The 24484-nt window shown below is 34.0% G+C and overlaps 1 protein-coding gene across 1 annotated transcript in view; it reads right to left on the bottom strand.

Annotated features, from left to right (window-relative positions):
• The window catches only part of LOC135203576 (insulin-like growth factor-binding protein complex acid labile subunit), a 91950-nt gene extending 75957 nt beyond the window's left edge, over window positions 1–15993 (bottom strand). Inside the window, exon 1 of the mRNA XM_064233329.1 lies at window positions 15974–15993. The gene's annotated coding sequence lies outside the window, so the exon portion shown is untranslated. The remainder of the gene's footprint in view (window positions 1–15973) is intronic.
• Window positions 15994–24484: the final 8491 nt, after the last annotated feature.

Below are 24484 nucleotides of genomic sequence, written 5' to 3'. Positions count from 1 at the left end.
CTCTGAAGGTTATAGCCCGGATTCAGTCAATCCATCTGACTTCCTCCGAGTCGTTTGGCTAATGTACTTAGAGATAGGCTATAGCAGAAAACTTCATAACTTTCCATTTGTGCTGGGGGGGGCTCAACTTTCGAAACACCCGGTGAATATATATATAAATATATATATATAATATATATATATATATATATATATATATATATATATATATATATTAAATAAACAGTACAAAGAAAGCAGGGAATAAAAGCAAACAAAAACTACGGAAAAATCCTTCCTTTAATATCATTAATTAACGAGGTGTTAAAAAATTCGCGAAAAAAGTTATTCAAAATGATAATCGTCTATATCGCAATCTAATAATCGCTTCTATAGTACGAATAAATACTACAAAAATCCTCCCGTTTACTTAAAAACTAAAAAGCACAAATGAGAATATTAAATTCCAGAAAAAAACCGCCATCCCAAAGAAAACCTATTAAAAAAAATGGAAAAATAAAAAATGCTTCCAATATCCCCTGAACTCTGTGTGTGCGCGGAGGCTTAACTACTCGATCACACCTGCACTTATATTCCATTTAGCGGGACGCTAATAGCCAAGCGTCGATCGCCCGACATAATCCGAACTGCTCTACTGTCGATCATTTGTGCAACGTTGCAGCAGGACGTATGATGCTTCGTTGCAAAGGCAATACGTGCAATGGAACGTTAATATTTATTTTCGAAAAGAGGCGCTAGTTAGAGGGATGTATGGGAACATGACGTTATACCGTGATTTAAACGAGAGTAAATCGATATAATTAACGTGATAACAACTATGGTAAATTAATATTTAACGCATTGAAAACAATAAACAGAAGTAAAAAAAAAAAAAGCATTTTTCGGCGCAATCGAGTTTCCTGTACATCGTATAATCAAGGCAACCGTAAATAGATCTATCTTTCGGTGGTCTCGGTATAATGCTGTATGAGTCGCAGCCCATGAAACTCTCAGCCGGCTGTGGTGCCCTGCGTTGTTGCGTTGCCGGACGCACAGTTATGGCTAATTTTAACCTTAAACAAAATAGAAATTACTGAGGCTAGAGGGTTGCAATTTAGTATGTTTGAAGATTGGGGGGGTGGATGATCAAGATATCAATTTGCAGCCCTCTAGCCTCAGTGGTTTTTGACATCTGAGGGCGGACAGAAAACTACAGACGGACAGACAAATACCCTCCTACTGCAAACCTGCTTGTCCGCCTTGGGGTTAGTGGGGGATCGGAAGGGTAAGAGAAACAGCAGCTCTGGGATCTTTAACAACTGCCCGGTAGTGGCCTGACCTAGATATCGTTGCCAGACAAACGACTATGACTAATTTTAACTTTAGATAAAATTTTGAGGGCAAACAGAAAAAGTGGTGACGGTCAGACAAAAATCCATCTCAATAGGTTTATTTTTACAGAAAACTAAAATCGATATATCTAACTTGAATAAAATCGATGACACATTAATATACCAAATGTGATAAAAATGAGCATATTGATATAATTAGCATGCTTAAAAGCAGCAGATGTATATAATTAACGTGGTAAAGACATAAGGATATTAAAATAAATGTCGTAATTTAAACCAATGCAGAATAATATAAGCAACATGATTAATGACGGGTGGAAAATTAATATATATTAAAATAATTATCATGATTAAAAACGATGGCAAATTGAAACAATTAACGTGATTAAAATCATTAGCAAATTAATTTAATCAGCGAATATAGACAATAGCAAATTAATTTAATTTTTTTAGTTATTAAACAAATAAGAAATTTAATATAATTAAGTGACTAATACAATAACAAATTAACACATTTAACCTGATTAAAAAGATAAGAAAATAAATATCATTAATGTAATTATAGACTCTAACTTATGTACATTAGCTCAGGAACAAAAATGACAAAATTAAACGTGAACAAGCTATGACTATACAATACAATAGAAAACAATACAATACAATGCAATACAATTAGCACAGTTACCCAAATAGCCAACCCTTTTCGTCTGCGTTTCCTTTCATGAATGCTAATACGTAATTAGCGTAGTTATCCAGCATTTGCAACAGCCACGTTTTCTTTTAAAAACACCAGGACGCTACATGTTACAAACATATACCCGTGATAAAAACATTAAATAACTCATTGACTAAAATAGGCTCACCCACACCAAAATATACTCAACTGATCCTAGGAGCATAGTGAATTGTAAATAAATAAATGAATAAATGACTAAATCCGTACTCCTGCAGACACACAAATTGACACACTTCGTGGATAAGAAACAACCTCTTCGACCGACAAAATATGTAAGTTGGACCTATGAACAAAAAACAGAGATTCAATAACAATGTGACTATACAATGACAAATTTACGTAAATCATCAAGAAAAACTAGCATAAAATAGCTGCATAAATATAAATCAAAAGTGGCTTACAAGAACAAAATAGGAAAAGTAATGAAACTACGAATAACATACGGATTTATACGAACCTAAATTTAATTTAAAATAGCAAAGAGAATAAAAAAAATGTATTTTCAATATATGCCACAGCAAAAGGTGCTTTAAATACACGCAACAACAATATGTACTTTGAATTTACGCAACGACAATATACATTTTGAGTTTACGCAACAACTATATTTTGAGTTTACGCAACCGGAGCCCGAATTGCACGGAACTATAAACAACAAGAAAAGAACACCAATTTTGCAAAAATATTTTTTTGAAAGATTGCGTCATGCAGTTTTCTCAGGAAATTCTCTGTGGGAAGATTCTTTACTGAGAGAGAGAGAGAGAGAGAGAGAGAGAGAGAGAGAGAGAGAGAGAGAGAGAGTAGGAAAAACATTTGCTAAGCTTCAAGTACCCACAATAATTGTTCTTTCCCAACACAATAGAGATGGAGGAGCGTGGCAGGAGGAGGAGGAGGAGGAGGAGGAGGAGGAGGAGGAAGGAGGAGGAGGTTTTCTTTAACGCTCTTGTAAGAAATAAACTTCCTTCGCCTTCCACTGGGAAGAATGAAACTGGAGACGGCAGTTGCGTGTGGGGGGAAAAATAAATAAGAAATAAAAAATGGATTAAATGAGGCTGGAAAAAAGAAGGTAAGAATTCAAAAGAAAATGAGACGGGAGAAATTACGAGGAATCCAGGCCATGAGAAGACGACCGAAAAAAAAAAAAATTAAAGAAGAATGTTATAAGAACACGAAAGAACCAAAATGAATAAAAGGTAGAAAACATGGGAGGAAAATGCGTATTATACGAAAGAACTCGATGGAAATGTAAAGAGAACAGAAAAAGAAAGGGGCAGAGCAAGAAAGAGAAGTAGCGTAAGTCGAATGAAAGGGCAAAAGGAGAGAACCTTACAGCGCCAAAGAACGTGCAGAATGGGGGAGAGAGTGAATAATGTAAAAGAGTTGATGCGAGACGAACGTTATAATAACGCTCTATCAATATTAAAAAATAAATGAACGTTCATGAAACTCCCAACAATGAATAATGTGATTTCTTGTGAATTTTTGTCAGTGAGTAGATCAAAATTAAAGAAAACAATTTACTAGAAGTGTAAAGATAACAGACATAAATAACACGGGAATGTTTACACAAACACATTTCCATGCGATTTAAGGTTAAATATTGAGAGAAAATAACCCAAAAGAGATATAATAGTAAATCGACTTTTCTTCAAGTGGGTTGAAGTGTAACTTTTTTTTTTTTTTTTTTTTTTTTTTGGCTTCATTTTCTTGAGGCGCTGAACAACGGAAAAGTTCCTACGCCCTACTTTCCAACTATTTTTTTTACATACTAAAATGGAGTCCACAATAGGGTGATTAAGATATATATATATATATATATATATATATATATATATATATCTATTAATATTTATATAATCAATATATATAGATATCTATATATATATATATATATATATATATATATATATATATATATATGTATCATATATATACATATACATGTTTTAATGAGATCATTTGTATAACTAATTAGTACTCACACTAGTAAAGATCGAAGCAAGAGTAAAACAAATACAATAAATTATAAGAATTCAACAGTCCTCCTGTCTCCTCAAAGAGCTCATATTAAAGAAAACACACTACTCTACTATTATAAAAACCTTTTAAATAAATGACTAACAATGGCATATCTCCTAAGTACACACCTTAAATATGTAGCACCCAATCACAATTTGCAGCGGTTTCTCATACCATGTAAAAAAAAAAAAAAAAAAAAAAAGGCCAAAGATACTTCGGCGCAATCGAGTTTTCTGTACAGTGTATAATCAAGGCCACAGAAAATAAATCTTTCTTTCGGTGGTCTCGGTATAATGCTGTATGAGTAGCGGCCCATGAAACTCACAGTCGGCCGTGGTGGCCTGAGTCGTTGCGCTGCCAGACGCACAGTTATGGCTAACTTTAACCTTAAACAAAATAAAAATGACTGAGGCTAGAGGGTTGCAATTTAGTATGTTTGATGATTGGAGGGCGGATGAATAACAAACCAATTTGTAGCCCTCTAGCCTCGGTAGTTTTTGAGATCTGAGGGCGGACAGAAAACTGCAGACGGACGGAAAAATACCCTCCAACTTCAAACCTGCTTGTCCGCCTTGGGGTTAGTGGGGGATCGGGAAGGTAAGGGAATCAGCAGCGCCGTCATCTAGCTCGTTTTATAATGATCTTGACTGAACATAGATTTAGTTTAGAGTCGAATGTGAAAATTCACGAAATATTTACCAAAACGTCAGTGACTGTCTTAGGACTGGACTGCTGAGAGAGAGAGAGAGAGAGAGAGAGAGAGAGAGATAGATTGCAAAGCTGTAAGAAATAAATAAAAAAACAAAAGAATGTTGAGTGAGAGAGAGAGAGAGAGAGAGAGAGAGAGAGATTGCAAAGCTGTAAGAAATAAATAAAAAACAAAGAAAATGTTGAGAGAGAGAGAGAGAGAGAGAGAGAGAGAGAGAGAGAGAGAGAGAGAGATTGCAAAGCCGTAAGAAATAAATTAAAAAACAAAGAAAATATTGAGAGAAAGAGAGAGAGAGAGAGAGAGAGAGAGAGAGAATGCAGCAGTAAGAAACAAGGGAAAAGAAACAGAAAATGTCAGATGGAAAGTAAACAAGAAAGACAAAAAGGGGAAGCAGGGAAATGCAAAAATGGTACTGATGAAAACAAACGGTAAACCGTCGGGCTCAAAGTGGAATAAACACCCTACGATAAAACGTGCACAAAAACAAAACAAGTAAAGCATACACAGAACGTTTTCGGCGCAATGGAGTTTTCTATAAAGCGTATAATGCTGCATGAAACTCTCAGCCTCGGCCCATGAACTCGGCCATGGTCCTGTGGTGGCCTGTGTTGTTGGTACCCGTAGCGCTTCCGTATTTACGATTTCGGCTAACTTGAACCTGAAAGTAAAAACTACTTTGGACAGACAAATAGCCATCTCAATAGCTTTCTTTTACGGAAAACTAAAAATAAGTATTTACGTATCTCTATTTTATTGATCTCATTCCTTTCGATTTGTCCTACAGTTTTTAACATGTATGTATTATATACTATTTAAAAGTACTGACTATTCTTTAACTCACGAAGCACATTTACAGCGTTCACGAAAAGTAAAAAAAAATAATAATAATAATAATAATAATAAAACCCGGTTAATGTTCACTTTTGTTTTACTGACTTTTTCATGATCTATAAAACTAAAATAATTTTAAAACATCTATATATCTATATATATATATATAATATATATATATATATATATACACATTATACACACCATATATATATATATATATATATATATATATCTATATATAACCACACACACACACATATATATTATATATATATATATATATATAATTAGTATTATATATATATTATATACACACACACACATTAATATATTAGATAATAATAATAAATATAATTATAATAATATAGTACAAATATATTCATATATATAAAAACTTATTCGTAGTCTAGATTTTATCTGTAATCTCGATGTGTTCCTCTTCTTCCCATATCTCTTAAAGATTACCTACTTTAAAGGTTTGCAGGAAAATAAAAATGACTATGGCAGTTTCCATAAAAAAAAAAAAAATCCAAGGTCGGAAAGCCATCAAATACTTTCAGAAACAAGAAACAAAACTCAAAGATCTGTCAAGATATCTACCGTTTTCGTAAACAAATTTCGAGATGCTAAACTCGCCACTAGTTCCAGGAAACAAAACTCTATAAAAACCTCAGAAAATAATTAGCTCAAAAAACACACACACACACACACACACACACACACACACACACACAACACACACACACACACATATATATATATATATATATATATCTATTAATATAATTATGATATGTAATTTATATCTTATATACATATATAATTATATATTTATTTTATATATATCTACATATCTATTTATATAATAGTATTAATAATATATATATATACATTATATATATATATATTATAATATATAATATATGTATGTATATTATTGTATGTTTATATATATAACATATATTAATTATATATATCTAGATTCTATTATATATATATTATTTTTAAAAATAATTTATTAATTAAATTTTAAAAATTTAATTAAACTATAGTATATATATTATCCCACACATTTGGAGTAGAGAAGTGAACGGATTAGTACGTACGAATGGATCGGCACGCTTGGGATGACTCTATAACATAGGTTTTAATAATAATAATCAATAATAATAATAATAATAATAATAATAATAATAATAATAATAATGATAATAATGATAATAATATGAATATAAAAAAATTAATGTGGATACGACTGTTTCCTCATACTCCTGTGATGCTATACCTATTAAGAGAAAGAACAATGTATATACATACATATGTATATATATACACACATATATAATGCATATATACACAAACATACAACATACATACATACATACATATGTATATATATATTATATATATATATATATATATATATATATATATATATATATATATATATATATAAGTTTGTCTGTGTATACATTATATAAAATCCTGGCAAAAGAGATAAAAAGATATGACACTTCCGACAAAGAAAATAAGATACAATCGGACCACTGCAATATTGTGAAATGTTATCACCGACTCGGATGATGAGAGGATCTAGAAGAGAAACTAACAAAAGAGAAGGAGTGATAAAGAAAAAACATAAAGAGGAAAGCGGATTAGACGGTAAGACTCTGTAAGATCAAAAGATAGGAACTGAAATGAAACGGAACAAGTGGATAAAAATGAAAACAGATGAATGGAAGGGGATAATGGAGGTTTGAAAAACGTGAAGGATCTAATGAAGGCAATTGGGAGATGCGGAAACCGCAAGTGAATGAGAAGAGAGAGAGAGAGAGACTCATTACTCGAGTATTACATCATCTCTCAACTTGAAATATACTTTTTTAAAGTAGTGAGGCAATAAGAGCACGCACCTGGTTGAATTCATGTGAACGTGTGTATGTGTGTGTGTGTATGAGGGAGAGAGAGAGAGAGAGAGAGACCTGGTTACACCACTAGCTAGCCGGGGCATCTCTCCCCAGCCTTTACATAATTTCGGGAAGACTTTATTAAAAATTCATTAATCAAAGTTTCGTGTCTCAGGGATCAGTGGCCCACCCACGTCCTTGTATACGCTTCCATACGCCCTAGGGAACTTGCCGCAATCTCTACCCTTAATATATCATTGAGGTTTACGCTCGATATCCATCGCGTAAAAAACCGTTTGAATTATCATCATTATTAATATATTTTTGGAGGCAATCCTGCCGGAACTCACTGGGACCAGTTGCACATTTTATCTGTCAAGATGCAAAAAATTCAATCTTATTGACGTTATATTCAAGGATGACGTTTATTTCTTTATATTTTGTTAAAATACGTTTGAATTAGATTATTGTTTCATGGAGGGTTACTTTAATACCTAAGGCATACCTCAAGGAGAACTTTCTGAAAGGTTAAAAATTTCCAAAGAGGCAACTCTGTTCATGTTTCCTCCTCCCCTCCTCCTCCTCCTCAAAAAAAAAAAAAAAAAAAAAAAAAAAAAAAAAAAAAAAAAAAAAAAAAAAAAAAAAAAAAAAAAAAAAAAAAAAAAAAAAAAAAAAAAAAAAAAAAAAAAAAAAAAAAAAAAAAAAAAAAAACGAACTTATCAGTATAAACTAGAGACTGAAATACAGCGCACAGTCTGAACAAAATCCTTATCAGGACGAAGATAGAAGTCGTAAGAGGAATAAAGAAGATACGATGAAGTATACCGACAAGAGAGATGGGAAAATGAAAATCAAGATATTTATTTCAATATAATTATCAGATGAAAAGTTCAGTCTTGCTTTACACGAAACCTACTCAAGGGAGACGATTGAACTTTTCTGTAAAAGAAGTATAAACTAGGTTAAATTCTTATATTTTATATTAAATCAGTATGAGATTAACTATCAGTGAAAAATTCTAACTTCCTGCAACCAGCAAACGTTCAGGTACACAAAACGACTAGAAATATGAATAAGACGGGAATGAACACAATAACAAATAGAGTAACACGATGAAAACAAAGTGCAAGAGTGACCACACCACAAATAATGCGATAAAAAAACAACAGTAAAAAATGCACCGAAGTTTCTTCAGCGCAACAGAGTTTTCTGCACAGCCGCTCCAGCGTATAATCAAGACCACCGACTATAGATTTAACTTTCTATGGTCTCGGTATAATGCTGTATGAACCGAGGCCCATGAAACTTTAACCGTCGCCGTGTGGTGGCCTATCCTATATCGTTGCCAGAAGCATGAATATGGCTAACTTTAACCTTAAAGAAAATACAAACTACGGAGGCCAGAGGGCTGCAATTTGGTATGTTTGATGATCGGAGGGTCGATGATCAGCGTGCCCATTTGCAGCCCTCTAGCCTTGGTAGTTTATAAGATGTGGTGACAGAAAAAAGTGTGGATGGACAGACAAAGGAGGCACAATAGTTTTCTTTATAGAAAACTAAAAACTTACCACGATACATTGAAATCATACTCGCATAAAATTACATCACGCAAATATAAATAACACGTGGATAAAAATAAAAATAAAAAACTTAATTTTAGCTAAAGCAAGGAGATCTAAAACACCAGCAAGATTATTTAATATTTACGATATAAGAAAAATGATGTAAAATTCCGGAACGAAAACAGAACTTTAAATACAATAACTCAAATGGATGCACCGCAAATAAATGAATCGGCAAAATGTACAAAGAAAAAACGCAATGACGAAATGGACGTTCAAATTGCTCAATAACAGCACGACTTCTTGGTAACTGAAATACGACTTCAAATTAGCAGACCTTTTGCAGAAAGCTTTTTAAAAGATTACCTCACATATTTCCCTTCTTCCTATTTCAGTAAATATACTATACTGAGAGAGAGAGAGAGAGAGAGAGAGGCAAAAACATTTGGAAGCTTGAAGTACCAACAGTAATTGTTCTTTCTCAACGCAGTAGGAGGAGGAGGAGGAAGAGGAGGAGGAGGAGGAGGAGGAGGACCATGAGAGGTTTTCTTTCTATGCCCTGATGAGAAATAAACCTCCTCCGCCTTCCACTGGGAAGAATAAAATTGGAGAAGGTTGCGTCAGGCATCGGAAGAAATGGATAAAATGGAGTCAGAGGGAAGTAAGAACCTGAAACAGGTTAAAATTGTGAATAATGCAAGAGCATGAAAGAATATATATATATATATATATATATATATATATATATATATATATATATAGTAGAGAGAGAGAGAGAGAGAGAGAGAGAGAGAGAGAGAGAGAGAGAGCAATGGATATATATATATATATATATATATATATATATATATATATATTTATATTTATATGTATATATATAGAGAGAGAGCAATGGCTATATATAGATAAATATATAATTATATATATATATATATATATATATAATATAAATATATAAATAAATATATATATATAACACATATATATCCATTGCTCTCTCTCTCTTTCTCTCTCTCACTCTCTCTCTTGATATATATATATATATATATATATATATATATATATATATATATCTATTATATATATATATATATATATATATATATATATATATATATATATATATATATATATATATATATATATATAATGAGAGAGAGAGAGAGAGAGAGAGATAGAATTCCAAGAAAATAAATTAGAAGGAAATCGACATTACCCAACCTCTCCCCTTTCCGAATGCACTAAAGACATAATCGTTTACAAGGTTCAAGCGGCCATGGACAAGTCCTCAATAGATGAAAAAGAAACAGGTAGAGAGTAAAAGGCATTTTCATACGCTTTATTGTTTTTAATGCTAATCTCTTCATTCTGGAAATAAATAAATAAACAATAAAAAAGAATAAAGTATATGGTGATTTAAACAAGGTTATTTTTGTTTATTCTATTCTCCTTGTTCTGTGGTTCGAATGATCATTCTATTCTCCCGAAATTGACTAACCAACTTCAAGGTCTCATCGGACGCTAACCAAGCGAACGTTTGAAACGTTCCGGTAGTACAGTTACGAAGGTCATCAATAATTCACAGCCCCAATAACTGATTCACAAAACATGTTTGTGAAGCACATAAAAATCCCTTTTTATCTTCAAAGCCCTCTGACAAAGGAACAGGAACCGAAGGGACGGGTGCTCGTCCATGTTGACTCTCTCGGAAGGGAAAAGTCTGGGAGTACATAAGGCCTATGCATATTTCATGCTGTTTCCAACCCCCCCCCCCCCAACCCCCTTAGGGATTCCACTGCCTGCAATGTGACCTGGGCGAGGCCCTACAGAGTTTCTTTAGGTTTTAATCGGGTCCTTTTGGGGGGGGGGGGGGGGAGGGGGGGTTATTTTCTTTTAAGCAGCTAAACTTCTTCGTTTAGATTTTTACCTTTCATTACCTTTCATTTATGTATGAGTGGTATTATTACTATTAATTGATTTATATATATATATATATATATATATATATATATATGTATATATGAGTCAATTCATAATTATTTATCTATGCTTGTATGTATCAAACCCCTGATTACTGAAAGAAGGATTAATGACCTGAAATACGTGAATATTTAATAACTTTTCTATATTTCATAACTTTTAATACAACCCCTCTCCATACTGTCATGTTATTCTCATTGCCTAAATTATTATATTCCTGAGTGTCGTGGATTTACAACTGTATGAGAGAGAGAGAGAGAGAGAGAGAGAGAGAGAGAGAGAGAGAGAGAGAGAGAGTGGTCAATAATAAGTAAATAATGCATCCAAAAAAGACACAGGAAGAGTAAACAGAAGTTTGAAGGAGCAAGCACCAAAGAATAAAATAAATAAATAAAATAAATGAATTAATAACTACAGAATTTCGATCCCAAAAGCATTACATAACATGAGGCTGAGAGAGGCAGGCAGTGTGTGGAGGTAGGGAGGAATCCTTTCAACATCTTTCATTAAAAATAGCTTCTACAACTAAACACCCATTATGGTAAACGTACCAGATGTTGCCAGAAAAACTCCCAATATGGTCAAGTTACCTAATGCTCCCATAAAAAAAAATTCCAAAAGAAATAATTTCCAATTATTTTGTAGACAAGAATTATAACATGGATTAGTTACCAAATGATTCCAGAGAAAGATCTAGCACAATTAGTTACCAAACGTTTTTAGAAAATAATTCCAACACGGGCAGTTATTTAACGTTTTCCAAAATGATTCCAACACTGACTGATCGTTACCAAATGTTTCGAGAAAAGAATGACAAGACGGTTTAATTACCAAATGCTGCCAAAAAAGAATTTCACAATTACCAAATGTTTCCAGAAAAGAATGCCAAGACGGTTATGTTACCAAATATTCCCATAAAAGAACAAAAGAATGCTAAGACGGTTTAGTTACCAAATATTCCCGGAAAAAAATGCCAAGACGGTTTAATTACCAAAGGTTTTCAGAAAAGAATTTCACGATGGATTGATTACCAAAAGTTTCGAGAAAAGAATGGCAAGAAGGTTTAGTTACCAATTCCTTCCAAAATAGAAATCCAAAATTGATACTATCGAATGGTTCCCAGGAAAATTCCCAAGATGAATTACAGTTACCGAATCTTTCAAGGAAAGCATTGTAGCATGGAATATTGTATACCAAACGTTTCCAGAAAAGAGTTCCAAGGTGGTTTGCGAATGTTTCCGGGAACGAATTGCAACATGGATAGTTACCAAATGTTTCCCTGAAAAACTTCCTACATACACCAGTTACCAACATTTTCAAGAAAATCATTTCAACATTGTCAACTGCCGAATATTTCCAGAAAATAATTCCAAAATAGTTAGTATCAAATGGTTTCGAGAAACTCCCAACATAATATTACTTAAACATGGAAAGTTACCAAATATTTCCCAAAGAAATCCAACATGGAAAGAGAAAAGCGTTTAAAAAATCTCAAATATGGATTATTATCACATTTCCAGAAAATAGCCCCAACATGGACAGTTACGATATACTTTCCGGAAAACTCCTTGGATGAATTAGTTACCAGATGCGTCCAGGAAAACAAATCGCCTAAACTGGCCCCGTGACAATGTACCTATAACCAAAACTACAAAACCATTCTGAAAATAAAATCACCAAATCAAGAACATGAGGCTCAATGTATATGATTTAAAGGGAAGCTGACATAAAAATCTATCTATAACAATAAGATCCGAGCGGATCTTTCTTGTATGTCCGCTCTGGGTGAGGGCGGGGTAGGTTAGGGATCGGGCGACATGACATATCCACCTTCCTCCTACAAACCTGTTTGTCCGCCCCGGATGGGGGAAGGGTAGGTATGGGATCGGGAGGGTAGGGGATACATGATGGGCAACGATTCTGAGTGAATATGAAACACTTTCATTAAAGATGGGATTCGGAAGTACACAATTTGCAAAACAAGTGAGGCTTCGTTAATTCGTCATACAAAAAATATATATATATATATATATATATATATATATATATATATATAAACACATATATATATATATATATATATAATTATAAAAAATATATATCTATATACATATATAATATATATATCCTATATATATATACATATATATATATACATATATATATATATATATATATATATATATAAATATATTACACAAAATACATTACAGCATTCACACTTCATCCATGAAGAAAACCAGTTAAAAAGGAAATTAAGTTTCTTCGGCGCAATCGAGTTTTCTGTACAGCGTATAAAGCTGTATGAAACTCTCAGACTCGGCCCATGAAACTTTCATCCACAGCCCAGGTGCTAGCCCGTGTTATTAGCACTTTAACTAAAATAAAATAAAAAAAAACTATTGAGGCTAGAGGGCTGCAATTCGAAATGTATGATGACTGGAGGGTGGATGACCAACATACCAATTAGCAGCCCTCCAGCCTCAGTAGCTTTTAAGATCTGAGGGCAGACGGACAGATAAAAAGACATTTCAATATCCAAGGAACACTTCCAGATGAAAACTGAGGGGCTATCATCCCCCTTGGATGGCAAAAGAAGATGATAAAAAAACACAGAGAAAAGCGGATGACTCAAAAACATGAAATCTGATAAATGAGAGGAAAACCTTGCAAGAATCGGTGAGGGAAAGTGGGAGAGGAGGAAACCATGACGTAGATAATAGTAGTTGAACATCTCAAGCCTACAGGATACTTTTCTCTACTCAAGTAACTGCTAAAATGATACTGAATGTTCATGTGTGTGAGAGAGAGAGAGAGAGAGAGAGAGAGAGAGAGAGAGAGAGAGAGAGAGGTTATAATGACTGCTGTAGTGCCATTAGCACCTCGTGCCTCGCCATAAACTTTTCTCTAGTTAATAAGACCGTAAGGGATGTGTCTACTTGTGCGTGCGTGTGTTCCTGTGTGTGCGAGAAGAGTCCTAATTATGGCTATGAAATGATTAGTATCCTCATACTTGCAGCACACATTTCCGGAGAGAGAGAGAGAGAGAGAGACGAGAGAGAGAGAGAGAGTAATCCCAAGCGTCAGCTGTATGATACTCGGACTAAAGGGGAGCCATTTGAAGCTGGGTATCACCAGCTGGTCCGTGCCATCTGCCCTCCGCCTTTATAGACGTTGGGAGGACTTGATTAAGAATTAATTCATCAAAGTTTCGGGTCTCCGGGATCAGCGGCCCACAACTCACTCTCCTGTAAACCTCTGTACGTAATGTGGTGTTTGCTACGAAGATTTTTTCTCGGAAAATATCAAGGAGTTTTAATTGGACGTCCTTATCAGCGGGGAAAATGTCATGAAAGGTTGACAAATTCAAGGTTGACAAATTCGGTATCATTTGTATCAAAATTTTCTAAAGACATTTATATAAATATATTCTGTAAAGGAAACGAAAAGTCTTAAGGAGATTAAATTATGAAGAGTTTGAAGGAGATTAAAGTTAAGATTTTGAAAGAGATTAAAGTTAAGAAGATTTTGAAGGAGATTGAGTTTTTGGATTGATGAAGATTTTGAACGAGAATAAACTCATGAAGGGTTTGAGAGAGATTAAATTTATGAAGATTTTGAAGGAAGCTAAATTTATGAAGATTTTGAAAGAGATTCAATTTATGAAGATTTAGAAGATTAAATTGATAAAGTTTGAATGAGATTAAATTTATGAAGAGTTTGAAGAAATTAAATTTATGAAGATTTTGAAGATTAAATTTATGAAGAGTTTGAAGGAAATTAAATTTATGAAGATTTTGAAGGAGATTAAATTTGAGAAGAGTTTGAAAGAAATTAAATCTATGAAGATTTTGAAGATTAAATTTAAGAAGGGTTTGAAAGAAATTAAATCTATGAAGATTTTGAGGGAGATTAGATTTATGAAGGATACATTCATATACGTCTGCCAAAAACGTTCAATTTATGGAAAGATCACTTCAGTATACCCGGGTGAAAAACGTTTGAATGACCGTTGAACAAACTCATCTTAGTGATTCAGAATTTAAGATGTTTACTTCCATGAACTTTGCAAGAAAGCGTTTGAAGAAGGTTATATGAAGATGAAAGATGATTACTTCAACGTACCAATGGAAGAAAACGTTTGAAGGAACTATGAATAAAGTTCGGTTTTATTGACGTCAAAATAAAGGGCAGTGGCTCAGTTAGTGAAACTTAAGAACAATGGTCTTATCAAAAATTAATTTGTAAAAGACTGCCGACTAATAATTCTTGGGGAAAACGTTAGAAACAATAGTAAAGTCAGTCTAGCTTTACAATGAAGACTGTACGTCTACTTTGAAAACCCCAAGACAAATTAATGTTTTATTTTACATTGACTCCAACTAGGCGAAACGTTTGAAAAAAATGTTGAAGTCATTCTGCAATGCTTTCTACGAAAGCGACGAAAGTTAAGTTCTAAATTAAGCCTTAAGACTGGGTTTACTTTAGAATATTTAGAAAAATTTGATGAAATAAAAAATATTGTTTTAAAGCATTTAAAACAAAATTTAATGAAATGTAAAATACCTAATAGTGTTCATATTTCTGAATCCAAGTAAATCTTTAAATCGTTGCAATATTCACAGACAGCCAAAAAACGATAAAAAGAAATCCCTTCAAAAATAATACCAACAGGTAAAATAAATTTTACAACTCACACGATAACATGTCTGACAACCAATAAAAATAATTATGAGGTCAGTTACACAATAATTTCATTAAAGGTTAACTTACACAGGTTCTGGAGAGAGAGAGAGAGAGAGAGAGAGAGAGAGAGAGAGAGAGAGAGAGAGAGAGAGAGAGAGAGAGAGAGAGAGATGGGCCATGTTTACATGAAAATGCAATCATTCACTTACCAGGCCGATAAAATACGTCTGAAAAGAGAAAAAGGAAAGCTTGTTAATAATTATGATTCATTATGAAATATTATCATCTTTATCAACATTGTACTTTTTGCTTTCATTGTAATTAAGGCATACTTTTCAAAAGCAATATATATATATATATATATATATATATATATATATATATTATATATATATATATATATATATAGACAGATAGACATATATAGGTATATATAGATATATGTATGATATATATTATAATATATGCATATATATATATATATATACATATATACATATACTATACTATATAAATATAGTATATATATATCATATATAGACTAGTAGTATAGATAGGACATATATATTATATATATAGATAGATAGATAGATAGACATATAATGATATATTATATATTATATTATATATATATATATATAAATATATATACATGCGCACACAAACATATATAAGTGTGTGTGTATGTATACATGCTTGATATTATTATTGCATATATACGAAAAAATGGTATTGATACAAAATTTTATCATAAGATAAAAGTACTACAGGAATTGCATTATGGATACAACTTGGGCTTTGTTACTTACATATAAGCATATACTATATACAAAATAAAATTATCTTAAATATTAAGAAATTAGAAAACATAATTTCACCGTGATAATAACTTACCGCAATCATTCATAATACCTAAAAAAAGAAGACTAGTTAAATGAATCAATTTAAGCTGTACATACTACAGTCTTTTCAAGTAAATAGTTCTAGAAGTTACTGTTGAAATTACTTACTTGCACGTGTATAATAGTTACTTTAAATTTAATTCCAAGTCTCACTGTGACCCATTTTGTTTGAAAAAGCCAGAATTTGAATGAAAGAAGTCAACTTTGAATAAAATAATTAATATTCCTTTCGTCAGTGTGAACAATGATTAGTCCCTCTAATTCATGATAAGAATTTATAACACTTTTTCGAACTTAATTATTTACTTTTATTCATTCATTCAATTATACATTAAACACTTCATCAGATGACTGGTTGGTTTAGATTAAACAGGCCTTATACCAGTGCACTCTTTCACCATATGTCAAAACGTCATCTCCCCCCGCTCCCCTATGACAAAATTATCTGCCTCAAAAGGTGCACTCCATATGATATGCAAGAAAATACTAACACAAACACAAAGGTAGCGGAGAGAAACCCCAGCGTGACCTACCAGTAGTGCGGACCGATGCACACTGCATTTTGTGTGGTCCAGGAGCCAGTTTGAATCTGTCAATCTGTGGTCACAATTCCCCCCTGAAACTGAAATTCCACATAGGAGGGAATTCCCCGCTGGTTGAGAACCAGTGCCTTATACCAACAGAGACCCTTTCTGTAAGGTGAGACACAAATGTGTCAAAGTGTAGACCACTGGACTCTGTCAATCCGGCAAACTCGAGATCAACAATGTGTAGTAGATTTTAATGCATACATTCATTAAAAGTCTACGTACAATGGTCATTACACGTAAATAAAATGCCATAGCTAGAAAACTGTCAGTATCTTAATTCTTGAAACCTCTTACAAGCTTCTTTATAATCAACCCTTTCTTTAAAACTTCTTAGGCTTCCTGTTTGGCGTTCAATGCAGACTCCTTTTCCATTCTTTTTCAGCCCCTCGATAATAATTCCTTTTCGGGGGTCGTTTCAAGAAAATCTTCTTTTCGGAGCTTCTTGCAATGAGCATTCTTGTCCAGTCACTGCCCCTTTCCATACAGATTTTCAGAGTCCTTTCAAAACAAACTCCTTTCCAATATCCCTTTCAATGAAATTCTTCTTCAGAGTCCTTTCCATATCAATTCTTTTTCAGCATCCTGCCCCTTTCAATATAGATTCTTTTTTCGGGTTCCCTTTCAAATAACCCACTTGCAGCAGCCCTTTTAATATAATTTCACTTCACCTCCCCTCTCAATAAAAATTCTTTTTCAGCACCTCTTTCAATACAAATCTTTTTCAGGGCCCTTTCAACAGAATATATATTTTTCTGTGTCCCTTTCAATATAAATGACTTCAACATTTCATTCAAAATTCTTTTTTCTCCACCTCCCCGGAATGATTTCTTTAGTGCCTCTTCAACAAAAATTTTGTCATTACCCTTTTGATACTAATTGTTTTGCCAGAGCCATTTCAATGCAAATCCTTTCCACCTCCGTTTCATTTAGAGAAAATTCGTCACGAAAACCTTTCAATAAAAAGATCTTTTTCACATGGACCCCTTCCATAAAAATAATTCAAGTATCCCCTCGATACCAGTTTCGTGGAGCCTCTTTCAATGAAGCCACCAAACAAATCACTGCAGAGATTAAATTCCTGAGGCCTCGGATTCCTCAAGTGTGAAAAAGAAAAGGATATACAGCAGACTTCATTTTAGGTCTTAACGGCGCCTTATGGTCACTAGTCAAAGGATTCCCTTTAAGAACTTTTGCAATTCGAACTTTTTCCTCATCTCTTCCGATATGATGGCACAATAGTTCTCTCTCTCTCTCTCTCTCTCTACTTCTTTTCTAACTTTATTCAGCCACTACTCCTTTTTTTAAAGTTTTCTGTAAAAGAAATCTCTTGTGATGCCTATTTGTCTGTCCGTCCGCACTTTTCCTTTCTGCCCTCAGATCTTAAAAACTACTGAGGCTAGAGGGTTGCAAATTGGGTTGATCATCCAGCCTCCAACCATCAAATATACCAAATTGCAGCCCTCTAGCCTCAGGTGTTTTTATTTCATTTAAGGTTAAGTTGGCCATAATCGTGTGTCTGGCAATCCTTTAGGACAGGCTACCACTGAAACTTCATGGGCCGCGGCTCACACAAAAAACTCGATTACTTGTTTTTTTCTATTCGGCCGCCTCTTTTCTGACTATTCAGTCACTATTTCCAAACTCGATTCCTCACATCGTGAGCCAGTGAAGCTACTCACTCTTTTGGAAGACATTTTTTGTGTGAAAAATGACAAAAAGAACCAAAGTTTTTTTCTATAGGACTCACACTTTTCATTTTTTCAAGACATTAATCTTTTTCACAAACAAACCTAAAACCAAAACTATTTTCAAAGGGTCCCAAAAGACTAGAAGTAAAAGTTTTAATTAGCTTTTGTTTAATAAACCACAGTAGATCAAATATTGTTGCACGCACTTTTGTTTAATTTTTTCAAGACATTAATCTTTTTTCACATACAAACCTAAAACCAATTTTTTTAAAGATTTCAAAAGATTAAACGTAGTAATTTTCAAATGCTTTTGTTTAAAGAATTACAATATTTCAGAAAGGACCAATTCGTTTTAGATATGACATCACACTTATGCTTTTTGTTTAGACACTGAATTTTTTTTAACTCACAAGACCTAAAACAAAAACTATTCTTTTTTTAAGACTCAAAAAGGCTATAATAATATTTCAATTAGCTTTTGTTTAGTAAATCACAATATTTCATACAAGGAACCAAAGTTTTACAATAATTTTACACTTTTACTATTTTTTTTAAAGATTTCCAAATTCTGAAGGTAATTGTTTTCATTACCTTGTGCGAGGTAAATAAAAATGTTTTAGTTTTAAAAATGAAAGGACTTATGTATTGTACAATGCATACTGACTGAAAACGAAAGGAGACGGTACCCTTCATCCTTAAAAAAATTGGCGCGAAAATGCAACAAGGAAAGGTCGAAGAAAATATATAACATTTTACTCGTATAAATATTCTTATTTCAGATGATACCAAAGATTATACTTTTTATATACTCTACTTTTCCCGTTATATTCACAGTTTCCTTTAATAAGATACATATAATAGACAAAATAATTGTCTGAGAGAGAGAGAGAGAGAGAGAGAGAGAGAGAGAGAGAGAGAGAGAGAGAGAGAAGGCCTACAACCAGAGACAGAGGAAATGAAATATAGAAATCCTTACCTAGTGTGAGAGAGAGAGAGTTGAGTTGAATATAGAATTTTGGCCAAGCTATGGGACCTATGAGGTTATTCAGCGCTGAGAAGAGAGAGAGAGAGAGAGAGAGAGAGAGAGAGAGAGAGAGAGAACAACCAGAAAAAGAAGAGATGAAAGGAACAAACTCTGATTGATTGATATATATATATATATATATATATAATATATATATATATATATATATATAAAGAGGAGAGAGAGAGAAGAGAGAGAGAGAGAGAGAGAGAGCCCCACTCGGTGTTGCATCAGCATGAATATGCATATGCTCCATACAACATCCGTAATCATAATAAAAGAGGAAACAGAAGCTCCTGCCTTCATCACAATGCGCCGGCAACGCTCCATTAAGCAACGGCCTCCAAGTCCATCATCTGACGCTCCTCCCCTAATTATGGGGAACACAAATTCCTTCTGGAATTATGAGAATTCCCTTAGGAATGCTGATGGTATATATCAGGGATTATTTACTGCAGTTCTTTCTTCATGCAATGGTCTGCTTACCTGGAATATTTCTTTTAATTTGGTATATTTGGTTAGAAAATGGAGATAGCTACAAAAAATGATAGACAGATAAATGGCTAGACAGAAAGATTTACCGAACAGAAAGTTACAATAATTCCATAATTATGCAAGATCTAAAAGGACAATATCTTCATATCACACGAAAGATGTTTTAGTCCTATCAATAACAAAACCTCCATAGAAAACGACTTTGTAATACTGGGAAGCACTCCACAATATAAAAAAAAAATTATTAAGAAGAGAGAGAGAATATAATTAAAACTCATCATCTTATATCATTATACATCTCTCAGTTTTCCTTTTTCTCGAATTCCCATCATCTCATCATGACTCATGAAAAACTGACCATTTCTCTGCCATAAAATGTAACCACATCTTTCTCCCATTCAATCTCCCTGGCTGTCAGGGCTTAATGTGACCCACTGCCGTTCTCAGGATTCCTCCCCTCCAACCCCCCTTTCCTTGTCTTTTCCACAGTGGTAGATCCAGCCTCCCATTTCAATACTTGATTTCATTTCGCCGTCGAGCGTGAAATTACCTACCGAGTTCACGGCACTCTCTTGGCGCTACACATCAGGTTTATCTGTTGCAGAGCTTCGGTGGAGAACCCGGGCTCAATGCAATGTTGACAGATGCGAAGATGAAAGGCCACACTGTGATATCGTCTTGGTTCTTTAAATTCACTTATCTGACACTGAATCTCTCGCAACTCGGCAATTACTGCTTTTGATATATCATCATGGCACAAAATAATAATAATAATAATAATAATAATAATAATAATCAATAATAATAATAATAATAATAATAATAATAATAATAATAATAAGTTTTATTAGAAGTAATTGCTGCCTCAGCTGCATTAATTTTATATAGGCTCTTCTCTATTTAGAGAAGAACTTATATAAAATCAATGCAGCTGAGGCAGCTATTACTTCTAATAAAACATGTTTAAAAGAGGGTTTTCTTACAGCAAAAACAATCATATTAATTCCTTTATTCCACTTCAAAGTTACAGTGGGTATTGTTGCATACAAGAGTTTATAATATTTATGAAAAATATTTGTATTTTGTAACTAATCCCGAAGGCAAAAACATAAGCGAAGGAAATATTCCACCTGTAACTTTAACGTATTCAGGTATATGCTTAAAGGTAATGTACATTTTCCACGAACGGGGCAGTTACGCAGCTGCACGACCATGATGGCTATTGCTACAGAATGAAACTACAAACAGATGCAACTCTGGTCCAATAGTAATGCTTTTGCACGGCTCTCGGAACTAACTGCATGCATCTTCTCAATCTTTTCATGAGCAGTCTTGCTTCCGTCACTCAGTAAGATTTATTGCCCTGATCTAGTGTGCAATAACTCTGCCCGGACCCTCCCTCCCTTTTGCATTCAGAAGTTAATATGTTAGATCGTGCTTATCCACTTACCTGTCTCTTGCTGACTTCCTCTTTCGATCTAGTGAATGTTTCTCTCGTGGCAAAACTTCCGTTAATCCTTTGCTTGCTAGAAGACTATTATTATTATTATTATTATTATTATTATTATTTTATTATTATTATTATTATTATTATTATTATTATTATTATTATTTATTATTATTATTATTATTGAGCTAAGGAACCTCCGTACCGAGGTTGTAATTTTTTTTTTTGACAATTAAAAGCAAGAGTAGTGTTAGAAATATATTTTTTGTACAATGCTAAAAATTACTAGGAGAGACTTTCGGATAGTGCTCCGTATCCCTCTGAAAAAATATTTTTAACACTACTGTGGGTTTTAATTGTCGTCATTATTATTATTATTATTATTATTATTATTATTATTATTATTATTATTATTATTATTATTATTATTATTTTTTTTTTTTTTTGCTCTATCACAGTCCTCCAATTCGACTGGGGTGGTATTTATAGTGTGGGGTTCCGGGTTGCATCCTGCCTCCTTAGGAGTCCATCACTTTTCTTACTATGTGTGCCGTTTCTAGGATCACACTCTTCTGCATGAGTCCTGGAGCTACTTCAGCCTCTAGTTTTTCTAGATTCCTTTTAAGGGTCTTGGGATCGTGCCTAGTGCTCCTATGATTATGGGTACGATTTCCACTGGCATATCCCATATCCTTCTTATTTCTATTTTCAGATCTTGATACTATCCATTTTTTCCTTTTTTTCCTGTTTTCTCTTCAATCTGGTGTCCCATGGTATTGCGACATCAATGAGTGATACTTTCTTCTTGACTTTGTCAATCAACGTCACGTCTAAACTGTTTGCACGTATCACCCTATCTGTTCTGATACCATAGTCCCAGAGGATCTTTGCGTGTTCGTTTTCTATCACTCCCTCAGGTTGGTGCTCGTACCACTTATTACTGCAAGGTAGCTGATGTTTCTTGCACAGGCTCCAGCGGAGGGCTTTTGCCACTGAATCATGCCTCCTTTTGTACTGGTTCTGTGCAAGTGCCGGGCATTCGCTTGCTATGTGGTTTATGGTTTCATTTTTCGTATTGCACTTCCTACATATGGGAGAGATGTTATTTCCGTCTATCGTTCTTTGAACATATCTGGTTCTTACGGCCTGATCTTGTGCCGCTGTTATCATTCCTTCAGTTTCCTTCTTTAGCTCTTCCCTCCGTAGGCATTGTCATGTGTCATCGCTGGCTAGTTCTTTAGTCTGTCTCATGTATTGTCCGTGCATTGGTTTGTTGTGCCAGTCCTCTGTTCTGTCTGTCATTCTCCTGTCTCTTTATATTTCTGGGTCTTCGTCTACTTTTATTAGTCCGTTCTTCCCATGAACTTCTTTAAGCCACTCGTCTTCACTGGTTTTCAGATATTGCCCCCTCCAGTGCTCTGTTTCTCGATGTTTGACGCAGTCCTCTATACTTAGTAGTCCTCTCCCTCCTTCCTTTCGTGTTATGTATAGTCTGTCCGTATTTGCTCTTGGGTGTAGTGCTTTGTGTATTGTCATATGTTTCCTGGTTTTCTGATCTATGCTGCGGAGTTCTGCCTTCGTCCATTCCACTATTCGTGCGCTGTATCTGATTACTGGCACTGCCCATGTGTTTATGGCTTTTATCATATTTCCGGCGTTGAGTTTTGACTTGAGTATCGCCTTGAGTCTCTGCATATATTCTTTCCTGATGGTGTCCTTCATCTCTTGGTGTTTTATATCCCCTCCTTCCATTATTCCCAGGTATTTGTATCCTGTCTCGTCTATGTGTTTGATGTTGCTCCCATCTGGTAGCTTTATCCCTTCAGTTCTCGTTACTTTGCCTTTTTGTATGTTGACTAAGGCGCATTTTTCTATTCAAAACTCCATCCTGATGTCCCCAGATACAATCCTTACAGTCTGGATTAGGGTATCTATTTCCTTGAATGGGCTCTTACCATACAGCTTGATGTCGTCCATGAACATCAGATGGTTGATTCTGTTGCCTCTTTTCTTGAGTTGGTACCCGGCATACATCTCTGTAGTACTTTTGTCATGGGAAAATCATGGCTACTATGAAGAGTAGTGGGGACAGTGAGTTGCCCTGGAAGATCCCTCCCTGAATATTAACCCTCTGCTAGTCTTATTCCAGAGCTTGTAAGTATTGTATTCCAGTTGCACATTGTATTTTTGAGGAAGCTGATGGTGTTTTCCTCTGCCCCATATATTTTCAGGCATTCTATTAGCCATGTGTGTGGTATCATGTCGAAGGCTTTCTTATAGTCTATCCATGCCATGCTTAGGTTAGTTTTCCTTCTCCTACTGTTCTTCATTACCATTTTGTCTATCAGGAGCTGGTCTTTTGTGCCCCTACACTTCATCTCGCAGCCTTTCTGTTGGTGGGGGATGGTGTTTGTCTCCTCTAGGTAGTTGTATAGCCTTTCACTGATGATACCTGTTAGTAACTTCCACATTATTTGTAGGCAGGTGATAGGCCTGTAGTTAGTGGCTATATTTCCTTTACTCTTGTCTTTTTGTACTAAGGCTGTTCTTCCTGTGGTCATCCATTATTAAATT

This window comes from Macrobrachium nipponense, chromosome 36 (genome assembly GCF_015104395.2).
Source record: "Macrobrachium nipponense isolate FS-2020 chromosome 36, ASM1510439v2, whole genome shotgun sequence".
NCBI classification, from domain to species: Eukaryota; Metazoa; Arthropoda; class Malacostraca; order Decapoda; family Palaemonidae; genus Macrobrachium; species Macrobrachium nipponense.
Note: the sequence above shows the minus strand (reverse complement) of the source record. Positions and strands in the feature narration are given on the sequence as shown.